Raw genomic sequence first — 23,242 nt, 5'->3', positions numbered from 1 at the left:
TTCCTTCTTTTAAAAAAAAACAATAAACAAAAATAGGGGCAGGCCTTGTGGGCCCCCGGGGTGAAATGGCCTAGGAGAGGGGCCACTCAGACCCATCCTTTCAAATGTATAAAAAATAAAAGGCTGGGCCATGAGAATGGGGTCCCCAGGCAAAAATACTCAGAGTGAGGAGGCCGCATGGCCCCCATCACCCATAGACAAATAGGCCTGGTCCCATGGGATGGGGTCCCCGGGCCAAATAATGGCCCAGGAAAGGAGGGCCACACAGCCCCCTCCCTTCAATTTTTTTTAGAGGATAGAAAAAAAAACTCCGGCAAATTGCCTTCATCACTACTCTGCAAACGCTCCTCCTCGTGCAGTGGTGGTTGGGGGGGTGAAGTCCATATAGATGCTGAGGGTCCTTGGGGCCCAGGAATGCATTCTGTCCCACCCATTCCAGTAAGTCCCACACAGCGGGATTCCTGAGAGAAAGTTGGAGGCCACACCCCCTTTCTTCACCACTCTGCAAACACCCCTCCTGGCGTGCTGTTGGTTGGGGAATGAATTCTATTTTACTCGTGAGGGCCCCAGGTCTAAAGTAGACTTTTCTCCCAAGCAGTAGTGCACCAGGAGGTGTATTTGCAGAGTGATGGAGAAAGGGGGCATGTCCTCTGACAATCTCTCAGCAATCCTGCTATGTGGGACTTACTGGAGATAACAGGAGGGGTAGTTGGCTTCCAATGATGTCCTTGGGGGCCAACTACCCCTCTGGTTACCGCCAGTAAGTCCCACACAGCTGGATTGCATGTCTTTGGAGGCCACGCTCCCTTTCTCTACTGCTCTGCAAATGCCCCTCCTGGTGCACTACTAGTTGTGGAATGAAGTCCACTTTACTCCTGAAGACCTAGAAGCCCTACTGGTACCTCCTGTGAGTCCTACACAGCGGGATTCCTGAGACCTGGTAAGAGGCCCAGCCCCTTTTCTCCACCACTCTCCAAACGCGTCTACTACTTTAAAAAAAACTAGAAACTTGCTGAGAAAACCAAAGGTTACAGGGATATTATAGTTTGGAATTAGCATTTACAAAAACTCAGAAATTCACTAAAAAAACAAAGTTTACAGAGATGTTGTAGTTAGGCTCAGATTTCACTCATATAAAACCAGTGAAATTCAGCAGTTATAGTTAGTTGAGATAACTATAACTTACGCCCCCCAATGCAATGCTTATGACCTCTCATATTACATCACTGATGACATGGTCAGTGACATCGCTGATGACATCACTGATGACATCGCAAATTACATCATTGATTACATCCTCTACATAATCACTGACACACCCACTCACACCCCATTATAACCTTTCATACACACGCTCCAATTTCAGAACTAGCCTTTTCAAAACCATTGACAAGCCTATACCCTACTTACACACCCACTCACTGATTCATAGGACTATACACACATCCACCCACTCACCTATACAGCCACTCATAACCAAATTACTGACCAACAAAGCTGCTAATATATCTACTCACACACCTATATAGCCCCTCACACACTGTCAGTCATCCACAGAGCTACTCACACAGCTGGCCCCTCACCCATATAACCAATCACACAGCCACTTACTCACACATACAGTGCTACACACACCCACTCACTCATACTGATACCAACACGTCCTCATTAACCTATACAGTCAGTTACACAAGCATGCACTCACCCATACAGTCACTCTCACATTCATTCACTCACCCAGTCACTCATATACCCCCATCACTCACATATACTGCCTTTCACATACCCAGTTACACACCCATATACCACTTACACATCCACTCACTAACCCACACAGCCATACACACACTTACTCATGAACACAGCTCCTCACACATGCAATCACTAACCCATACAGCCACTGACTCACCCACTCACTCATCCATACAGGCAGTCACACATCCCCTCACCCACCCACACAGACATCCATACAGGTACTCAGACAACAATCAATCACCCATACAGCCACCCATATACCCACTCACCAACCCATACAGCCACTTAGACACCAACTGACAGGCTGAAAAGTAACCTGAAACTCTGCATCCGGTCTTACGTGTAGCAGCCATGTACACACAACGAACACAACGGCTCTTGTCAGAGGCACCCTAGTGCCCGAAATATTGAGAAGTTTTTTTCTAAAGGTTGCTTTCTGTTTATGACAATCTTCACAATGACGTAGCAATGACGTCGCGAAAATGGAAAACAAATGCAGACATTCAATGACCACCAACACATCCAAAAATAATATGTAAAATAATCCATTCTGAACATTGCACTACACATATTACTATATACATATTTCTTTCAAAGCATGTTTAAACTGATATTTTTCTACTAAGTTTCTTTAAAACTATCTTTCCGACCTATTTTCCATTTTCGCGGTTATTTGAGATGTCGTGATGACGTCGTTAATCGCAACAATCTCGCCTTTCCCATAAAGTCTAAAACACATACTACAGTATTTTACACATTAGGGCTTTCTTACAGTATTCTTTAAAGTCATGTTTTTCTTGAGAGTTTCTATACAAACTATCTCTAAAACTTATTTTATCTTTTTGCAGTGACTCTGAAGATCGCAATGACGTCGGTAATCGTGATCCCACCGGACTCGTCGTGAAAACGGAAAACAAAAGCAGACATTCAATGACCACCAACACAGTATGCATTTGTTTGAATTGGTTCAATACTTTGATATAGTTGCTATGAACCATCAGTTAAATTTGGCTGCCATTTGTACCTTTGTAAAATGGCGATTCACTTTTTATGTTTAATGAAATGTATTACCTATGTCTATGAGTGACAAAGAGTGACCATGGGTTTTTTAAGGGGAGGTGCATGAGTTTTTTTTAATTACATCGAGAAAGGCAGGGACCCGAAATGCATCTGTTTCAGGTGTTGATTGAATAAATGAAATTTTTAAAGAGTGCCTGTCATTTCCACTGGTTTGGAGTCAAAAGAATAGATTCATGACAGAGGCATCCGCTTCAGGTCTTTGGCAGCGTTCTTGTGGAAACACAGGGAATATATATATGATCTTATGCAACTCCATCTCCAGACAGGGAAGACCAACTCACAACAAAACTTTGCAGCAGCACAAAGAAGAGTGAATAAAACTCTCTCTGAGGATGATAACATTATAATCCGCCCAGCGGACAAAGGTGGCAACATTGTGCTGTGGAACAGAGAAACCTACACAAATTGTTGTGTAGCATTTTAAGAGCCAATTGTAATTTTCCCGATTCATGTCCTTATATAGGTATAAAACACCATATCTTTATATAGGCATTGAAATCATGACCATATTTGGCCTTAGCCCATGCAGTTCAAATACGGCAGGGATACTTCCACTAGTTCCGAAAATCTACAACGATTTCTTAGAAAACTCTGCTTCAGGAGCTAGGGATTTCCCCTTGCTCGAGAACTGACTTGTCCAAGAACTCATGGAGCTTTCAAAGAACTGAGACTCTTTTATGACGTTATTATGTCCAACTTTACGTCAAACTCGGCAACTTCAAGGTATAAATATGCCCACACTTGCCTTCGCAAACACACAGTGGTTTAGGGCAGTTCGACTATCTACTTACCCGACGTATTCTGCTACAGCAAGTGCCGAAGGAAGCCGACCCTCCAGCAGACGCACTGAGAGAGACGCTGCCTTTTTTCTTGCAGAGAAATCCAGCTCCAGTGTTTTCAAGCTCCACTTGCGGGGTGTTGGGAAATCGAGTCCTAAGCCTGACCTTCTTTATTCTAACCAAGGTACAGAGCTGATTAGACCCTAAGAGAAATCTTGGACAGATTCTTGGCAAAAGAATACTATATTTATGCTACCCCTCACGTACTTCTTCCCTCATACTAAGCTTAGGTTAGGTACATCGGGGTAGGCGTATTTTAGAAGCACCAGTTGAGTACTTTTAGCCTCTGTTACTTATGTATGTATTTATTTGTGGTTTAGGGACCATACAATGCTCTTACAGTATTATTTTATTCTACTCTTTCTACTGTATGCATTATATTTTACAACCAGTTTTACAATTGTAGCAGTTCATTTCTTATTCCTAAGAAAGAAGACTGTTCAATAAATCCTTTTTTTGAAAACGCCCGTCTATCTATTTTCTCGGCACCTCTGGTGAAACGAAGCATGCACGATTGACTGAGTGAAATATCTATCTATCGTTTAAACGACTCTGAAGATCAGTTTTACCTTGGGGAAACAAAGTTGGCATGTTTATGCAGTTGTCAGAAACTAATCCCTTCTTGTTTATTCAAGAAAGTTTCTAGTGACCTCTGAGCTAGCTGGCACTCACAAATTAAGTCTAGTATATTTGATAAATACCCAGTAGACATCAGTCCTACGTCTAATCTATAGGATATATTATTCCAATGCGCAGAGCCTATTGGGAATATAGGAACTACACTACATGGCACCCAACTTTTAGTAAGGCACTAATTTAACGCTAGATACTAGAGTAACTCAGTCGTGCTTTTCACAGAGACCCCTTTTTTCCCGTAAAACACTCCAATAGACGTCTGGAGTGGGTTAAAGGATAAAAATATCCGCCATAACTGAGTAGGACGAAAATCCTGTGTATTTGTTTTTTGGTTTTGTTCAACGTTGAAAAGATACAGTGTTCCAAACTATTGTGCACCTTATCTTAGTTTCCTTGAAACTTACTCTGCAAACTTTCAGTCAACAAAATGACTGAAAATGAAGCCGGTGGAGCTGCAGCAGCAGCCCGACCAGGTTTTAACACCACAGGGTTTAATGAAGACGACGATGATGCTATAATCATCCCGGAAAACTTGGCTGATGAGGCCGCGAAGGCAGCCGTACAAACGGCTTCCGTAGCTGCAATAATTCGTTCAAAAACAAAAATAGATAGCAAAATAATGCAAGCTGTCACTGCTTCAATAAAAGACAGCGGTAAACCACTACCAAAAGGCTTTCTACTCAAGTACTCGTATATAACTGATGCGAATAATGTTCCGTTTGCTCGAATCCCTCGAGTGGGGGATAGAGTAATCCCAAACATGGAACACAGGTTAGGACTGATTTTAGCAGCACATGAAGGTATAGCCCCTGCACACGCAGGTGTTACCGCCACAGTTTCATTATTAAAGCAACAATACGGGTGGCCGTGCATGAGGAAATAAACCAGAAACTATATCTTGGAATGTAAAATTTGCCAGAAAATGAAAGTTTTAACAGTGAAACACCCGGCACAGACAACCCTTCTAATTTCGGATAAACCATTAGCGTGCGTTTACCTGGACCACTGCGGTCCCTTACAGAGGGATGGCAACTATAAATATATCATGGTCGCAGTGGATTCCTGCTCAAGATCCATTTGGATGTGGCCTCAGCGCTCAGCTGATGCCCGAACTGTTATAAAAGAATTGCGAGTCTTTATCGGCACATACGCAATCGTCACGCTACATTCTGACCAGGGTCCTGTGTTTAGCTCCAAAGCGTACAAGGAGGCCATGGCCAATTTGGGCGTTGGATTGCGATTTTTGAGTCCATTCCATCCTGAGGGAAATTCGGTTGTGGAGAGAAAAAACCGTGACATAAAGCAATCTATAACAGCTAGGGTATTAGGTTCGGGTGTTGGGTCGGTCAAACATCTAAGTGTCCAACGTAGTCTTAGTAACCTGCCAAGAAATTCTCTGGGTGGAATCACTCCATATGAAATGCTTTTTGGTACTAGAATGTTGGCTGAAGACCTTGATCGTCACACTTCAGTGGCAGAACAAAAACCATTTGATATCAAAGATCGTTTGGCTGTTTTGCAGGACTTAAATGAAACACAAAGAAGTCTAAGCGATACATTACAGAAGCCAACAACCACTGAAGAAAAAACACCTGTCCCAGCAAGACCTGTCTGGATTCCAAAGATTGGGGATCTAGTCAGGGAAAAGATCGCGGCCAAGAAGGAATTTGGGCCTTCTTACAGAACAGAAGTACCTGTCTTAGCAATCCACGGAACAAGATCAGTGTTACTGCCGCCCCTTGCTGGAAGAAAGGAGAACCGAGTTGTGTCCATCGACCTGGTCAAACCACATCATGTGACCGATAATAAGTAGTAGGCCTAGTGGACTCCAAAGATGTAGCAGAAGACCAAATCTTGCTACTATCCAAGAGGTTTAAACTGAAAGACTCATCACCTTTGAAGAATCTACAGTGAGTAAAGAAGGACTATGCAACAAAGCCATGGAACTTGTGCCTCTTGAAACCCAAAACACAGTTCATCAAGACACTCCCGTCTACAATGATGTAGCATCTGACAATACGAATATGTCAAGGGAACAAGCAGCTCCAGCGATTTCAAATAATCCGGATGCAATACCAACAATTGACAGAACTGCCTCTGGCTATTTCATCGACTTTGATAATTTTTCTGAGGATCCCAGTGAGCCTGAAACAACGCCAGCAAATAAAACTTTCATGGAACAATTAACTGAACTTTGTCACCAGCTTGCAAATACATATCTGGTTTCACCATGGGCTGAATTTTGGATTGTGTTAGGTTTACTTTTTCTCCTACTATGGCTGATTCTCGTTTTAAGTTTGGGAAAGCTGATAGATGAAAAATACAGTAAAATGGACACAGCAAGTAAGAACATCAACTTGCTTCTGAAGCCACACAAATCATATCATTGTGAACAACAAGACCTATCATTAGTGAACATCACAGCCATTCCTCAACCTGGTGGAATAGCATGGGATAGAACTGGTTATGACATTTATGGTCTTGTCGAGCTGCTGAAGATTCCACGCCAATTTAAGGTTTCCTTGAATGATTTCGTTTCACCAAGCACATTTTCTGATGATTGGAACTTTGAGACTGTTAATAACTTGATGGCAGACTTAGAAATGTCAGTAAAATTTACAAATCATGATTACTTAGAAGGTTCATCAGATTATGAACAAATGTATTGTTTAAATCATTTTGGTCACCATTATTTGCACAAATCTGCAAGCCCTAGAAATGTTTTAGGTTATAATCAATGGGAACATTCTATACAAAATTTCCATACTTTTCAGGGTTTAATACCACAAATCCAGAAACATTTTACTTTACTTTGGACATGTTAATAAGACAGGCATGAAAAGTATGTTGACTAATACTAAACAGATCTGTTCTGTGGCCTTTTATGCTCAGTTGTGCACATTGGGGATTAACTTTTGAAAAGACAACATTGAGACAAAACTGTCTGGGCCACAAAGGACTGGCAGATACAAGGTTTAGAAGTATTATTAGGAGCCTGCATCATCCCAGAACAAATGTTGTTCTTAAATGAGACTGTTCAACAGACATCTTGTCTTGGCCTGGCTAAGATTAAAGATTTCAACAAACCGTCCATACCTCAGCCCACACCTGATAGTAATAGAACTACAGATGAGGGAATAGACGTGAAGACGAAGGGCGGAAAAACCCTAAGCTTCCTGACTATTAAAGCTTGGAACAACATGCCCAAAAATCTGAGACAACAAACCCTCGAAAAACCCTTCAGAAAACTTTTAAAGACTTGGATCTTTAACCTCTCCGATGACTACTCCAAAGCAGCCATTTAATCCCCTACTGTTACCAGGACTGGTCCACCAGGATTTCAGCGCCAAGATGCTCCCTCCGGAGCGAACGCTGCGCTTTAGAAATACCCTCACAAATATCAAAAAAATTATATTTTAAAACAAAACAGAACAAATCCTGAATGGAAAAAAGGTTAATCTGCCCCACAGACACGAATATCTGTCAAAATAGATTCCTGAACAAGACACAAGGGTTTACAGTAACTAGGCCAGATCCAAGATATGTCCAGAGACAACATCCAGGGATAATAACAACTTACAGTGTAGGAAAACTATGCCTTAAGTGGCTACAGAAATCCACACTTCCAGAAATAAAACAACACTTATCTTTGCTTAAAGATGGTGTTGACTTGCGAGACTTCTTACTTGGACCTCGTTATCCACGTCATAAACGTTTCATATACGCTGGTATATACACTGCTTATAATGAAGCATGGAAAGTCACGCAAATGGAAACAGCTGAACTAATACGAGAAATTGATTGTATTAATCGAGAGAAAGCTCTCTCTGTAGTTGACAATGGATTAACAACTCTGTCATCCAGAATTTATTCTTTGGACAGCATTGTATCCTCTGCCATAGACATAATTGAACAAGACTTGCTAATGTTACAACAAGGGCCCGTCTCAATTACGTTCTATAATGCTGCTAGGCTAGATGTTACAAAACCTTCATTCTGGCTATGTGCCTTGGGGCCAGATTAGGAGCCCTAATACCGGTCGGAAACGGCCGATTTTGGCCGTTTCTGACCGGTATTAGGGTTTTCAGATGTAGGGGGCTGAAAAATACAGAATCAGTATATTTACCGAGTTGGTAAAATTAACGATTCGATAAATTACCGAATCGGTAAATATTCCGATTCTGTAATTACAAATGTAGGTGGCACTGTTTACAGTGCCACAGGCCCTTAAGAGACGGTATTTTACCACACAATCCTATTGTGTGGTAAAATACCGAATTCAGGTGTGCATGCACATCTGTGCATGCACACCTGTGCAATGTGACACACAGACATGCCCTTAGGGCATGTATGTGTGCCACATTAAACACAAGCCTGTACTTGGGGTGCTAGAGGGTGTCAAAGTGACACCCCCTGCACCCTTGCAGGATTCGGTATTTACCGATTCTGTAAATACAGAATCGGTATTTCCCATTGATTCCAAAGGTCTTCAAAGCCCATAGGAATCAATGGGAAATACCGATTCTGTATTTACGGAATCGGTAAATACCGAATTTTACAGATTCGGTAATTCAGATTTTAAAATTGCCTACATCTGCCCCCTTCCCATTTACAGGCTCTTAAATACCGAATCGGTAAAATTCGGTATTTAAGAGTCTTTAAATGGGAATTACCTACATCTAGCCCTAGGTGTCTAATCAACACCACGCCATTGTTTACTGGGTTTAACCTTACAGATAAACAAATCTCTTTGGCACAAAGGGGAGCAGACTATACGGTGCTGAGCATAGAAAAACTTGTGAGATTACCATTGACCGTTTCTGAGAAAGCAGCCGTTGAATGTATAATACATGGCATAATCACGATACTAGTGACAATTTTCCAGTTTCAGTAATGCTTAAAACACATACCAGCAGGCCTGTATGAAAGGTTGGGTAAACAATACATTAAGTCGACCTGGGATTTACCATACACACACAAATGTTGGAGTGGAGGAAAGGAGGTATTACTTAGTGTAAAAATTGTAAACACTCACTAAGCGGTACACTGTTGTGTCAAGGTATTAATTTATACGGAGCCTGCGAGGGTTCTTCAAATAACCTTTCTTGCTACAGGCAGGGTTCGCACACAGGGGTGATAGATCCAGTTTTTAGGCATTGAATTTCCCAGGAGGATTCTATATCAGGGAACAAAACAACATGATCAAAAGATTTCGCGAACAAGGCTACCACGTGGCTTCTGGATGGAGCAAAAAATAAGCCCAACAGGATCACAAGGGAAGAAACCCCCAGAGTTATCCTGACTTTTAACTCAGAATCCAAGAGGATTGCCAAAATATTGACACAAAACTGGAACATTTTGACCAGTGATCCTGTCCTGGGAAAGGATCTACCCAAACGACCCATGATCACCTACCGAAAAATGGAAAAACCATAGGGACATCCTAGTCAAAGGAGATATTACTAAAAAACAACAGACTATTGAACATAGTCTGAAAGGGTTCTTTTCGTGCGGCCACTGCAAGGCTTGCCGTGGGAGTTACATGAAAAAATCATACAAAACGCCTACTAGATCCAAAACAATCTGACAATTTCTGACATGTGGGTCTTTCTATGTTGTTTATGTACTTGAATGCCCATGCAAATTACACTATGTGGGCAGCACTATTTCTCCTGCCAAAAAGATAATACTAGAACACATGAGGGCCATAAACAAAAAAGACCCACACTACCCCATGGCTAGACATTTTGCAGAATATCATCTGTCTGACAGTTTTCCACACAGCACTTTTTAATACAAGAAATACATCAGAACTAACAGAACCCTCCTACTGAGGAAAAGAGAATCTTGGCACATTTTAGTTTTACAGTGCAGATTCGCAGGGACCACAATGTGGATGAAGAATTGGGAATCCATTTACATGAAAACGAATGGGTCTTTCTTCTCCGACTCCACTTCCCCTAATATAGATTCATATAATGGCTAACATGTATAATTGTTATCCTCTTCCCATACTCCGAACCAGACAACATCATGTACAATGTATGTTCTTTTGATTTTGTCCTTGATTTTAATGACTACATAATAAATGTATTGTATTTTCTTTTATGTCACAGGGGAAAAGGAAAGGACCAAATCTCGGATGGTAATGTTGTCAGGGGTCCCTACCCTTTTCTTCAATCATCATATCACGGTGGTGGAGGGCACGCTTCAGGTAGGATGATTTTGATTTTCTCTGGTTTCGTTAAATTAGTTGCACAGTACTTTACTTACACTGTTTTATTACTAAATCATAAAAATATATAGAATTCGCAGTTGGTCTAGAGTTGATCACGGGTCACAACAGATCCTTTACTATAGGCAGGACGTAATATATATTTATGGTTTTCAAACTCTAGAAATGTATCCCTGTTTGACAGTCTGTACCTGCTTTAACTCAGCCACTATGGCTTTTAGTCTGGAGGACGTATGATTGTCAGGTACATAGCATTTGTTCTGTGAATGGGGTGTGTCTAGACTTGCAGACTTAATTGGTATTGGCACGTTTTTAAAAATAAAATTGTTTCAAAAATGTGATGGAGCTACAAATTCACAGCAAAAGAAACCAAGTGCAGCCTCTTGCTGTTGTTTTGAATACAGCCCCACGGTGGGGAAGGGTCCCGGGGGCATGTGGGCTTTTAAAAAAAAAGGAGGGAGGCACATAGTGCCCCCCTGCTAGGGCTTAGTATTGCCCCAGGGACCACTCCTCCTCAGTGCTTATTTCTTTAGAGCGGGGGGGGGGCAGGAGACGTGTTTGCAGAGTGCTGGACAAAGGAGGCAGGGCTTCTGATGAAATCCCAGCAATCCTGCTCTGTGGGGTATACTGGTGATAATACACACTCTGAGTCAGTCACCCATACAGCTACTGATACCTACTCATTCCCCCATACAGCCATCATAACTAGTTACTAGATTCTGCCTACTCATGGAGTCACCCACTGTGGACTGTCCTTCGAGATGTACAAGTTTGCAATATACCTTATTTAACTTGACAGAAATCTGCTTTTCGCATTTTTCAACTCTCACACATCCTGAATGGTGTGTGCTTTTTTAGGATTGTATCAGGGGAGTAGGGTGTTTCTCCACCACCATTAAATGCACCGCCGGCAAAAACCCTGTTGTATGAATACTTATGTAACTACTGCATGAGTGCTCAACACCTCACAAACACATAATTCTGACATTGATTCTCAATATGATACATCACTCCACTATATGACACAGCATTCCCCTGAACGACACTCTCCTCGACTGTACTCCATGACACTCCACTTAATATTGCTCCAATCTATGACACTCTACTTTACCCTGCTTCACTCTAAAACACTCTATTCCACTCTGACTCTCTACAACATCCTACTCTACTGCTCAACACACCATTCCATTGTACAACTCTCTGCTCAGGTCTATGATCCTTGAATTCACTATATGAGACTCCATGGCACTACACTATGGGCATGAGTATGATAGCGGATGGTTGAACCGCCGCTTCAGTAGTCCGCCCGAAAAACAGGCAGCAGTCCTACTACTGCATTACAATGTGACTGCAGGGCTGGTGGTCACAAAGTGCTCCTTTTCACATTGGCTTGTGCTTCCACTGTGAAAATGAGCACGGGCATTACAGGTATCCCCAGGGCCACATTACAGGTGCCCCTGTCAGGGGCCTAGTTGGGGCCTCCAAATTCTATTTCTGACAGCCTTTTGATAGTGGTCTTCCCGCCATAAAAAGGCTGTTGGAAAGGGATATCGTAAACCCGTTGGACGGTGCCTGCCTCGGACCCACCACCATTCGGGACTACAAATCCGACTGCCACCCAGTCGGGATCACTAATTCTGGGGGGGCAGTGGTCTTCCCCTCGACCACTGTGGGTCCGACTGCCTGTATTGTATTCTGACGGTCAGACAGAGGGGTTGTCAGTGGGCAGACCATCACCGGTGGCTTGTCGGTGGTGGTACGCCACACATTATAAGCAGACCCTATATAAATACACTGCTACTACACTCTACTCTACTCCACTCTATTCCAATGTGCAATACTTCCCTCTATGACAAAAGACTATATAAAACTCTCCTCCACTGTACTGTGTGACCCTCCCCACAATAAATACCCACACGGGACTCTACAATTTGAGAAAAATTTTTATTAAACATTTCAAAAAAATATTAACAGTTAATGAAAAAAACTAAGGTTAATGCTTAGGGGCCGATTACAATGTCATTAGGAAAGGCTCCGGATGGGATTCGGTATTGCGGAATCCGATTCAGAACCCATGTTTCAGATTTCCCAATGATGATTTCAATGCCTGGAAACCATTTGAGCAGACCGAATTGGCTCCAAGAGGCATCCGAACAGCCCGAGTCATTCATAGCAGATTCGTACAGCTCTATGGACATGATTTCCGAACAAGCGATTATAATGACCGATTCGGACAGCCATTCCGATCCGGTTTGCCCGAGACAAAACGGCTGCAGGAATCAGTCTTTGGGGGCCATTGCGGGCCCCCCTTCATACTGAGACTTACAAATGTAGCCCATGGGGGTACCAAAGGGACCCCTCTTCCAAACCATGCACAGTGTGTCAGGCACCATGGGGTGCCTTCCACAGGGTGCAAGGTTGTCTCCAATCACCCATTTTTTCAATGGGAGACTGTGTCCTTGTTTGGAACACAGCTCTCATTAAAGTCAATGCGAGTCAGACTGAACGATGTTGGTAATCATCACAATCGGTCGCCCGGGCTCACAGGACCTGATTTGTTTGGTAACTATTCCGGAACCGATTAGTTTGGGAGACAGTTTCCTAACAACATCGTAATCGCCCCCTTAGTTGTAGTTAGGAAAACATATTTTGCCTATACAAACCAAGTTTAATCTACACAAACTTAAAAAATCTTAAAGGTATAGTTAGAATTGTTATTTACAATAAATCCACCACCTTCAAATTAATATAAGTACCAGACCTTGTTAGACACTCTTTTCTGCTCGCTAACCAGACAACACTAACTACTATATATACATATCTACATGCCATACTAAACTAACCTAGAGTCATAAATTATAATGATTGGTAATCCTTTGAGCATTTAATGTACATCTAATAAAAGTTGTGATACCGAATATTAACCACAACAATATCTAGCTACAAAAATATTGACGCTGAATAGTCCCTATGTAAAAAACAAAAAATATCAACATGATTAATATTATTCTAAATAGTGATATTAACACTATACTGAAGTACAAAATATCAACCTTCTATCAACACTATAGAGCAGACAAAAATATTGACACATACATTAGCAAGAAGCAAATTATTGATAAAATAATAAATACTAACATACATTCCAGTAAAAATGTATGTTTGTATTTTTTAAATGGTAATCTTTCCTAAATAATTACAAAAATATTATCAATCATAAATACTCAAATGAAAACACTAAAATGCCAACTATAATTGTAATTATAAAACATTTCAAATTAAATCAAAATTCTAAAACTTAATTGAAAACATTATATTTTTAAAATGCTGCCCCCTCAAAACCCCATCAAATCCCAACAACCGAAAATATAAAACCTAATATGAATGCACAAAAATGATAATTAAGCATTTAATAGCAAAATATGTTAAATGTAGTAACGAGTCTAACTAGATAAAAATAGCTGAAAATGTATTATATTTTTAAAACACTGTCCCTCTAAAAACCCCTTGTAAACCTAGCAACGCGAACCAATATAGTAATATATAAAAAGTATAATTGTAAATATAATTATAACAAACATCTAAACACTTAAAGAAAAAAATGCTTTTAAAAATACTAACGGCCAGACATACCAACATTAGATATATTGATTTCTGAATCTGAAGACATTGTGGAAAACATCTTCCGCATGCTAAGCCTTGAAAAAATCCCAGGGGGACGAAACGCGTCGGCTATCAGTTGCATGCTGTGTTTTTATAGACAAGATCTCATTAAGGAATAAAGAATCTTTTTTCCAATAGACTCGCACAAATGTGTGACTAAGAAAATTGTTAACCCGTTCTATTTATTTGACTATGAACAATATTCCATGCTACATGATCATTTAATTGCAAAATTGAGTGCTGAAACACGTTGTGTGTTATGATATTATGTTGTCGATATTAAGGACCTTTGATATTATAAAATTAATATTCAGGATGCGCTCTATAATATACAATATTTCAAATGTAGGTTAAGCTTCACATGGATGAGTTTCTAGTGCTATTTACAAATCTATTTGGCGGGTGAGGATCCTGGGATCCTCACCCGCCGCTTGGGACGACTCCTGGTGGCCCCCCGCCCTAGGCAGCGCACCCAAACCAACAGACCACGCACACAACCTGGGCTTCATCCTGGACTCCTCCCTCTCCATGACCAGACAAGTCAACGCCGTCTCCTCGTCGTGCTTCAACATCCTGCGCATGCTACGTAAGATCTTCCGGTGGATCCCCACCGAGACCAGGAAGACAGTCACCCAGGCCCTCGTCACCAGCCGTCTGGACTACGGCAACTCCCTCTACGCCGGAACCACCACCAAACTCCAGAAGAGACTCCAGCGGATCCAGAACGCCTCAGCACGACTCATCCTGGACATCCCCTGTTGCAGCCACATCTCCGGACACCTGAGAGACCTGCACTGGCTCCCGGTCAACAAGAGAATCACCTTCCGTCTCTACACCCACGCACACAAAGCCCTACACAACCAAGGCCCAGGATACCTCAACAGCCGCCTCAACTTCTACGCTCCCAAATGCCAGCTTCGATCGACCAGCCACGCCCTCGCCACCGTCCCCCGCATCCGAAGAGCCACCACAGGGGGACGGTCCTTCTCCTACCTCGCCGCCAAGACATGGAACTCCCTCCCCACCCACCTCCGCCTGACCCAGGACCACCTCGCCTTCAGGAAGCAACTCAAGACCTGGCTGTTCGAGCAGTAGCGGACCCCCCTCTCCCAGCGCCTTGAGACCCTCTGGGTGAGTAGTGCGCTATATAAATGCGATGATTGATTGATTGAATAGTTACATTTAACAGAATTGTTAATTTGCATTATTCACTGAAAATACATATTCTCATAAATAACTAGGTCCTGAGTTTTTAGCCTTTCATCTGTAAACAATGGTATCCCTTACAGATTTTAAATCGACCCTTGAATAGTGCCAAGACCTGTCCATCAACACATATGAAAAAGAGTCACTCTTGTATACACGCGCATTTCAAACATATTTTATTTTGATGACAGGCAAGAAAATTCCTCTGTTTCTAGCATAATGCTTCCCTCACATTTGGCTGAAGATCATGCAAAAGAGTTACGATGTTACACAGCATCTGGGATGATGAATCTCTTCCTTTACCCTTTGACCAGTTTTGGGGTTATTTTCATTTCCATTCTTAGAAAGGGATTTTCTTCTGCCTTTGGTAGGACCAAATGGGGTTGGGACATGAACAAGTTTTTGTGAATACCAACAAACTCAAACTTCATGAAATTCTGCTTGCCCTCTGGACAAAGTTGTATGCCACCTTTATATGACTAATATGGTTTGGATCCTAGGCCACACAACATTTGAGGGCTATGAACAATCACCACAGTGTGCATGATGTGTTTTGAACAAGATGACTAGTCAATGTTTGAAAACAATCTTTAATTCCTTAATGAATCATCTGTCCTGCCTAAAACCTAACATACCAGAAAACTTTAACTCGACATTTTTAGAAGGAGCTAAGGGTTATTTGACAGAATATCGCGGACAAAAACATCAAGAGACACAAATGTCGTTGACCATATTCTCCTGTTCCTATACTTCTAATGGGAACAAACATCAAAAATATTGTGGAAGAGAATATCAAACAGAAACAGGTAAGTATTAATATCGATTTTAAGCAGTTAAGTATTTAAAGCAGTTAATTAGTTATAAATAATATACTATTACATAAATCAATTTAGCCATGTATTTTTTAAATATTTATGAATACATATGCGTGTGTGTGTGTATACATAAATATATATCCCACACTCCAGCTCGCTCTTGCTGATTTTCTCAGCGTTTTAAGCAGTTAAGTATTTAAAGCAGTTAATTAGTTATAAATAATATACTATTACATAAATCAATTTAGCCATGTATTTTTTGAATATTTATGAATACATATGCGTGTGTGTGTATACATAAATATATATCCCACACTCCAGCTCGCTCTTGCTGATTTTCTCGGCGTTGCATAGTACAACAGCTGAGCCACGCTTTTTTACAAGTGAATAATTTTTCCGTAAAAAATTGATAAATATTGAGATGAAAAGCCTTCTAATCTCCCTGTGAGTGCAGTCCATTTTTCCTGTGTGGAATGTTGGTTTGATAAATATAAATATTGAGTACCTTAACGCCTACCTCACCTTGTATATTTATGCTCATAAGGCTCACGTAACCACTGTCACCCCTTCCCTCACAATCACTACTTTCAAATTCAGTGGCATGCAGCATTCATGTAGTTAGTTTCTTTGGCTTGCAATGTTAGTAATGTGCTATGTTTTACTTTACATCATGCACTGAACTGCACACACCAGGCGCCATCTGATACACCTAGATCAGTTTCTTTATAACTGGAAGTCGCACCTCTACGTGAATTGCATACTTCTTATATACCAAGGCATTTCAAAGACATTGCCTCAGCCGCTGACAGACTCACACTTGTGAACATATGTCGCATTTAACATTTTCATTAGCATAACATGCCGCCCTTTATTCATTTACCTTGCTTCTTTAATATGTTTAGCAAAGTCTCGGTGGAGACAGGCATTCACTCGTGGTCTTATGCTCTAACACAGGATACTAGCAACATTCTTACTTATCTATACACATGGGGGATAGTAGATTCCTAGGAGTCTCGTTGACCAGCACTTCTTGCTTGTGGCCATCACTGGCTCAGAACCATGTGTCCAGTACTTATAGTCTCTTTACTATGTTTCGGGGCACTGTAGTAAAATGTGTGCAGTAAACCTGTGATGTCACACATGTTGCTTTACCACACGTTGCAAACCTGTTGAGTCACTTCAATGAACATAGAAAAAATACTGCCACTTGTAACACTGTATATATTGCACCCTTCCATCATTGCAAGCGCTATGTGATCAAGGCAGCATGTCTGGCGCCTTAAACGCGTCATTTGATGCACTAAATAAACATCATTAAGCAACAAGTCTTGCCTGCTGAGTCTGTTTCCCGGTACTGCGCCGCTCCCTGTGAAAGGTTGCATCGCTGGGATCCTGATGTGACATATATATATATATATATATATATATATATATATATATATATATATATATATATATATATATATATATATATATATATATATAAATATATATTTACACTGAAAAAACCATAGGTTTCACACCAGTTATAGTTAGGAATTAGCATTTAAAAACCTATTAAATTCACTGAAAAGACCATAGGTTTCACACCAGTTATAGTTACCTGGAAATTTTACTGACATAAAACCATTGAAATTCCCACGTTATAGTTAGTTGGACTCACTATAACTTGCGCGCCTGCAATGCCCTGCTGATGATGTCACATATTACATCACTCATGACAAAATCCAGGAGTTGTCAGCCATGCTCCTTTTTCCTTTTCGGGTGTGTACAAGTGGCTCTGAGTCAGGATATCGCCCAGTGAGGCAGTTTTTCTATGTGTTATTTTGGGAGTAGATGGTAACTTCCTCTTCAATGAGTCATCAAGCAGTAATATATTCCAATGCTTTTTTATGATTCTTCTCAGGTACTTGTTTTCTACGTTGAAATCCAGGATGATCCGAGTTGTATCATCATCTTCCTTACGTTCCTGCTCATTCAATAATTCTAATCTTGGCTTCTCCATTACTCTAATTTGGGCATCTTCTATGACTTGGAGAGGATAATCTCTTGACAATAATCTAGCGTTTGTTTCTTCTAGATTTTTCTCAATGTCAATGGTTTCTGAACAGTTCCTCTTGATGCGGAGCATCTCACAATACGGAATGCTCCATTTCAGATGTTGTGGATGTCCACTGTTGGCATGGAGAATACTGTTAGTAGCCGTGGGTTTCCGGTGAATTCTAGTACAGAGAATCTGATTTTGTGCGAACACCTCAACGTCCAAGTAGGTCACTTGTGTCTTGCTCCAAGTGGACGTGAAGGATAAGTTATAGTTGTTTTGGTTCAAGCTCAGCATGAATACTTCAAGTATCGACACATCTCCTTCCCACACTAGAAATAAATTGTCAATATATCTCATCCACGATTTAATATTGTGCTTGTACTTGCTCTGTAGAATGCCCTCCTCCCAGACCACCATGAATAGATTGGCATACGTTGGGGCAAAATAAGTCCCCATTGCTGTGCCTTGCCTCTGGAGAAATGTCTCCCCATTAAAGAAAAAGACATTATGTGATAAGCAATGGTCCAACATGTCCACAATCATTTGTGAGTGTTCCAGATGTCTCAATGATCTTGTTTCTAGGAATTTACTCACTGCTTCTAGGCCGTCCTTATGGCAGATGGAAGTGTATAATGAAGTCACTTCGATTGTGATCATGGTCTGCTGGTTATTCCAATTGATGGTTTTCAATCTGTTCAAGAAGGCCGTAGTGTCCTTTAAATATGACGGTAACTTCATCACATATTCCATCAGGAACACATCGATGTAATGAGATGTCCTCTCCAAAAGGGAGCCCATGGAACTGAATTTATGAGTGACTTGTGCACTTTCGGTAGAAAGTATATTGTAGGTGTCACTGGATTTTCCACCTTGAGGTACATATATTCCTCAAAGTTAATTAACCCCCTCTCTTTCCAGGTCAGTAGTTTAGAGTGATATTCTATGGTTCATTGTTCCATCGGGTTATTTTCCAATTTTTGGTAGTGGTCCTGATTCCTAAGTTGTTCATGGGCCTCGGCGACATATTGCTCTCGATCTTGTAGAACAATATTCCTGCCTTTATCGGCGGCCTTTATGATGATGTTTGGATTGTCTCTCAGGTCTTTCAATGCTTTTTGTTCTCTCTGTGTGAGATTCCACAAAGGTTTGTTATTCTTTTTTTGCTTTCTCATGCAGAGTTGATTAATCTCTTCTACCACGATCTCATGAAATAAGTCAACCTTATTCTCTGGGGGTAATTGCGGGCAGAATTTAGACTGAGTTTTTAGTCCACTTTCGCCACCGTGATGAGTATTGATGCCTTCTTTTTTGCAGAATATTAAGTCATCTTCAATACTGGAACTAAAACTCAAACAATTATCTAGATTCGTACTCCCAAGGTTGGACAATGCTTTTAGGGCCAGTAAATCTTTGTGATTTAATGGGGAAATATCCTGAGATTGCGAGCCTGATGGCTCTTCAAAATATTTTTTCAATTTAGCTTTGTGACAAAATTTGTACAGGTGGATGCAAAAATTTGGAATGTCCATACTTGCATTTGGACAAAAGGTCAGTCCTTTATTGAGGAAAGTAATGTGGTCTGGATTTAGAATCATGCTTGAAATATTTATGACCAGATCTTTGTTGAATGACATCTTTTTTATTTTGGCTTTTTTTTTTCTTCGCCTCTTTTGGGCCTTGCTCCTTCTCTTACTGCGTCTGGTTGAGGTGGGTTTTGTCCCCTTCCCCTTCCCCATGTTACTTCCCTCGCTTGGCCTGGTTGCACGTCTCCATCTGGGCTAATCTTATTTCCCCGCAATATATATATATATATATATATATATATATATATATATATATATATATATTAAACACACTGTTTTGGCGTGCTCAAGCCTCCTTCGTCAGCGGGCTTCCCGGCGGGTTCGCCACTCCTTTCCACATAAACACACTCCTGGTCACCAATGCTTTTAGATTCAGCAAAAAAACCAGAACCGGGGCCCAAATGTTGCTCGCAGTGCAGTATTTTATTGGCACACGGACAGAAACAACCCTACGCGTTTCGAAGCTTGCGCCTCTTGCTCACGGGTGCATTTGTTTGAGTGGCCATTCTTTTTTAAAGTGATACAAACATGTTTACTTTCGTGCACGTGACCACAAAGGAAATAAACGAGTTACTATGTAGCACACAATATCCAATGTTGACATTTTTCAGGTTCTACGCTAGTGCGTGATTATAAACTCGGCATGTAAAAAGGATAAAGCACATTTGCAAATTCAATACAAGTTGCTAAACTAATAAACCTTCGAACATTAAAGCATAATGAATAAGACTTCATGCCCGAGTGGGCGAATGTGCAAATCCTTGATTAGCAAATGTGGAATTCTCCATATTGCTTAGGAAAACAAAGTCAATAGTTCATGCTTGATGGTGTCTAGCCCAAGTGGGCAAAGTCGTTCCAATGCCAAGTATTTTATCCGCATACCTGAAAATAAAGGATAATATGCAAGATGTTTACTATATGTAACCCTTGGATCATGTAGAAATGTAACTATTAAAAACATTCAGAATGGAATATAGTAGGAAAACAGGCAACAATAAATCAATTATGTTTGTAAATGGACTGATAATTCTTCACCCATATTATGTCCTGAGGGCTGAATGGTATTGTACCGGATGATGTATCGGGATTCAAGTTTGCGCAGCTCTAATAACCTATTGCCACCCCTTTCATTCCTCGCCACACAATCAATGACAAAGAATTTTAAGAGGTTGGGATTCTGCTGGTGCTCAGCTGCAAAATGTCTAGCCACCGGGTATTGCGGATTTGCATTTTTGATGGCCTGTAGATGTTCAAGTACCCGCAGTTTTGCTTTTTTGGTTGTCATCCCAATATAGAACTTATCACATGGGCATTTAAGGGCGTAAACCGCATATTCAGTGTTACAGCCCAACGTTAATCTTATGTTCTGTCTGGTTTTTGCAGATCTTAAGACTTTTACATTTGTGGCTGTTTTTACATGCCTTGCATCTGGTGCAAGGAAAAAATCCCACAGTCTGGGGGGATTTAGTGGGTTCTTGTATTGTAGCTTTGCTCAGAGAGTCTTTGAGTGATCTAGCTTTTCTAAAGGTAAGAGAAGGATATTCACCTAGTACCTCCTTCAGGTCTTGGTCCAATTTGAGGATGACCCAATGTTTATTGAGACTTCTCCTCAACTGCCAAGCCTGACTATCAAAGTTGGTGATGAACCTGATCTGCTCAGATTCCTCTTGTGTTTTGGGTATTAACAAATCACTTCTGTTCATGGATTCAACCTTAGTTTCAGCTTGCTTGATCACAGCGTTGTTGTACCCTCTTTCACTAAACCTTTGACACATCGTGATTTTTTCTGCCTCAAAGCTCTCCTTGGAACTGCAGTTACGCTTGGCCCTGATTAGCTCCCCCAAAGGAATGCTGCGTATTAGATTTGGGGGGTGACAACTTTTAGCATGCAACATGCTGTTCCCTGCAGTGGGCTTACGAAAAAGAGAACTGGTAAGTGACCCATCAATGATTTCCAGACTCACATCAAGAAACTCAAATTTTTTGGTGTTCATGTGGCTGGTAAATTGCAAGTTCAATGAGTTGTCATTGAGGATGACCTCAAACTCTTTTGCTTGATCCACAGTCCCACTCCACACACAAAAAATATCATTGATATACCGGACCCAGAGAACTACGTGGTCAGTGAAGTGGGAGATGTTATTCACCACTAGCTCCTCCCACCAGCCCAGGTACAACCCTGCAAAACTGGGGGCGAAGCAACTGCCCATCGAAGTTCCCCGGGTCTGCTGGTATACCTGTTTGTTGAAAATAAAAAAGATTAAAAAAATTGTTCTTCAAGCAAATCTCAATCATGTCTAATAACATGTGTGTGTGGAGTAGGTGTACCAGCAGACCCGGGGAACTTCGATGGGCAGTTGCTTCGCCCCCAGTTTCTCATTGAACTTGCAATTTACCAGCCACATGAAAACCAAAAAATTGGAGTTTCTTGATGTGAGTCTGGAAATCATTGATGGGTCACTTACCAGTTCTCTTTTTCGTAGGCCCACTGCAGGGAACAGCATGTTGCATGCTAAAAGTTGTCACCCCCCCAAATCTAATACGCAGCATTCCTTTGGGGGAGCTAATCAGGGCCAAGCGTAACTGCAGTTCCAAGGAGAGCTTTGATGCAGAAAAAATCACGATGTGTCAAAGGTTTAGTGAAAGAGGGTACAGCAACGCTGTGATCAAGCAAGCTGAAACTAAGGTTGAATCCATGAACAGAAGTGATTTGTTAATACCCAAAACACGAGAGGAATCTGAGCAGATCAGGTTCATCACCAACTTTGATAGTCAGGCTTGGCAGTTGAGGAGAAGTCTCAATAAACATTGGGGCATCCTCAAATTGGACCAAGACCTGAAGGAGGTACTAGGTGAATATCCTTCTCTTACCTTTAGAAAAGCTAGATCACTCAAAGACTCTCTGAGCAAAGCTACAATACAAGAACCCACTAAATCCCCCCAGACTGTGGGATTTTTTCCTTGCACCAGATGCAAGGCATGTAAAAACAGCCACATATGTAAAAGTCTTAAGATCTGCAAAAACCAGACAGAACATAAGATTACCAAAATGTTGGGCTGTAACACTGAATATACGGTTTACGCCCTTAAATGCCCATGTGATAAGTTCTATATTGGGATGACAACCAAAAAGCAAAACTGCGGGTACTTGAACATCTACGGGCCATCAAAAATGCAAATCCGCAATACCCGGTGGCTAGACATTTTGCAGCTGAGCACCAGCAGAATCCCGACCTCTTAAAATTCTTTGTCATTGATTGTGTGGCGAGGAATGAAAGGGGTGGCAATAGGTTATTAGAGCTGCGCAAACTTGAATCCCGATACATCATCCGGTACAATACCATTCTGCCCTCAGGACATAATATGGGTGAAGAATTATCAGTCCA

This window comes from Lissotriton vulgaris, chromosome 4_1, assembly GCF_964263255.1.
Source record: "Lissotriton vulgaris chromosome 4_1, aLisVul1.2, whole genome shotgun sequence".
Lineage (NCBI taxonomy): Eukaryota > Metazoa > Chordata > Amphibia > Caudata > Salamandridae > Lissotriton > Lissotriton vulgaris.
This window is presented reverse-complemented; position numbering follows the sequence as displayed.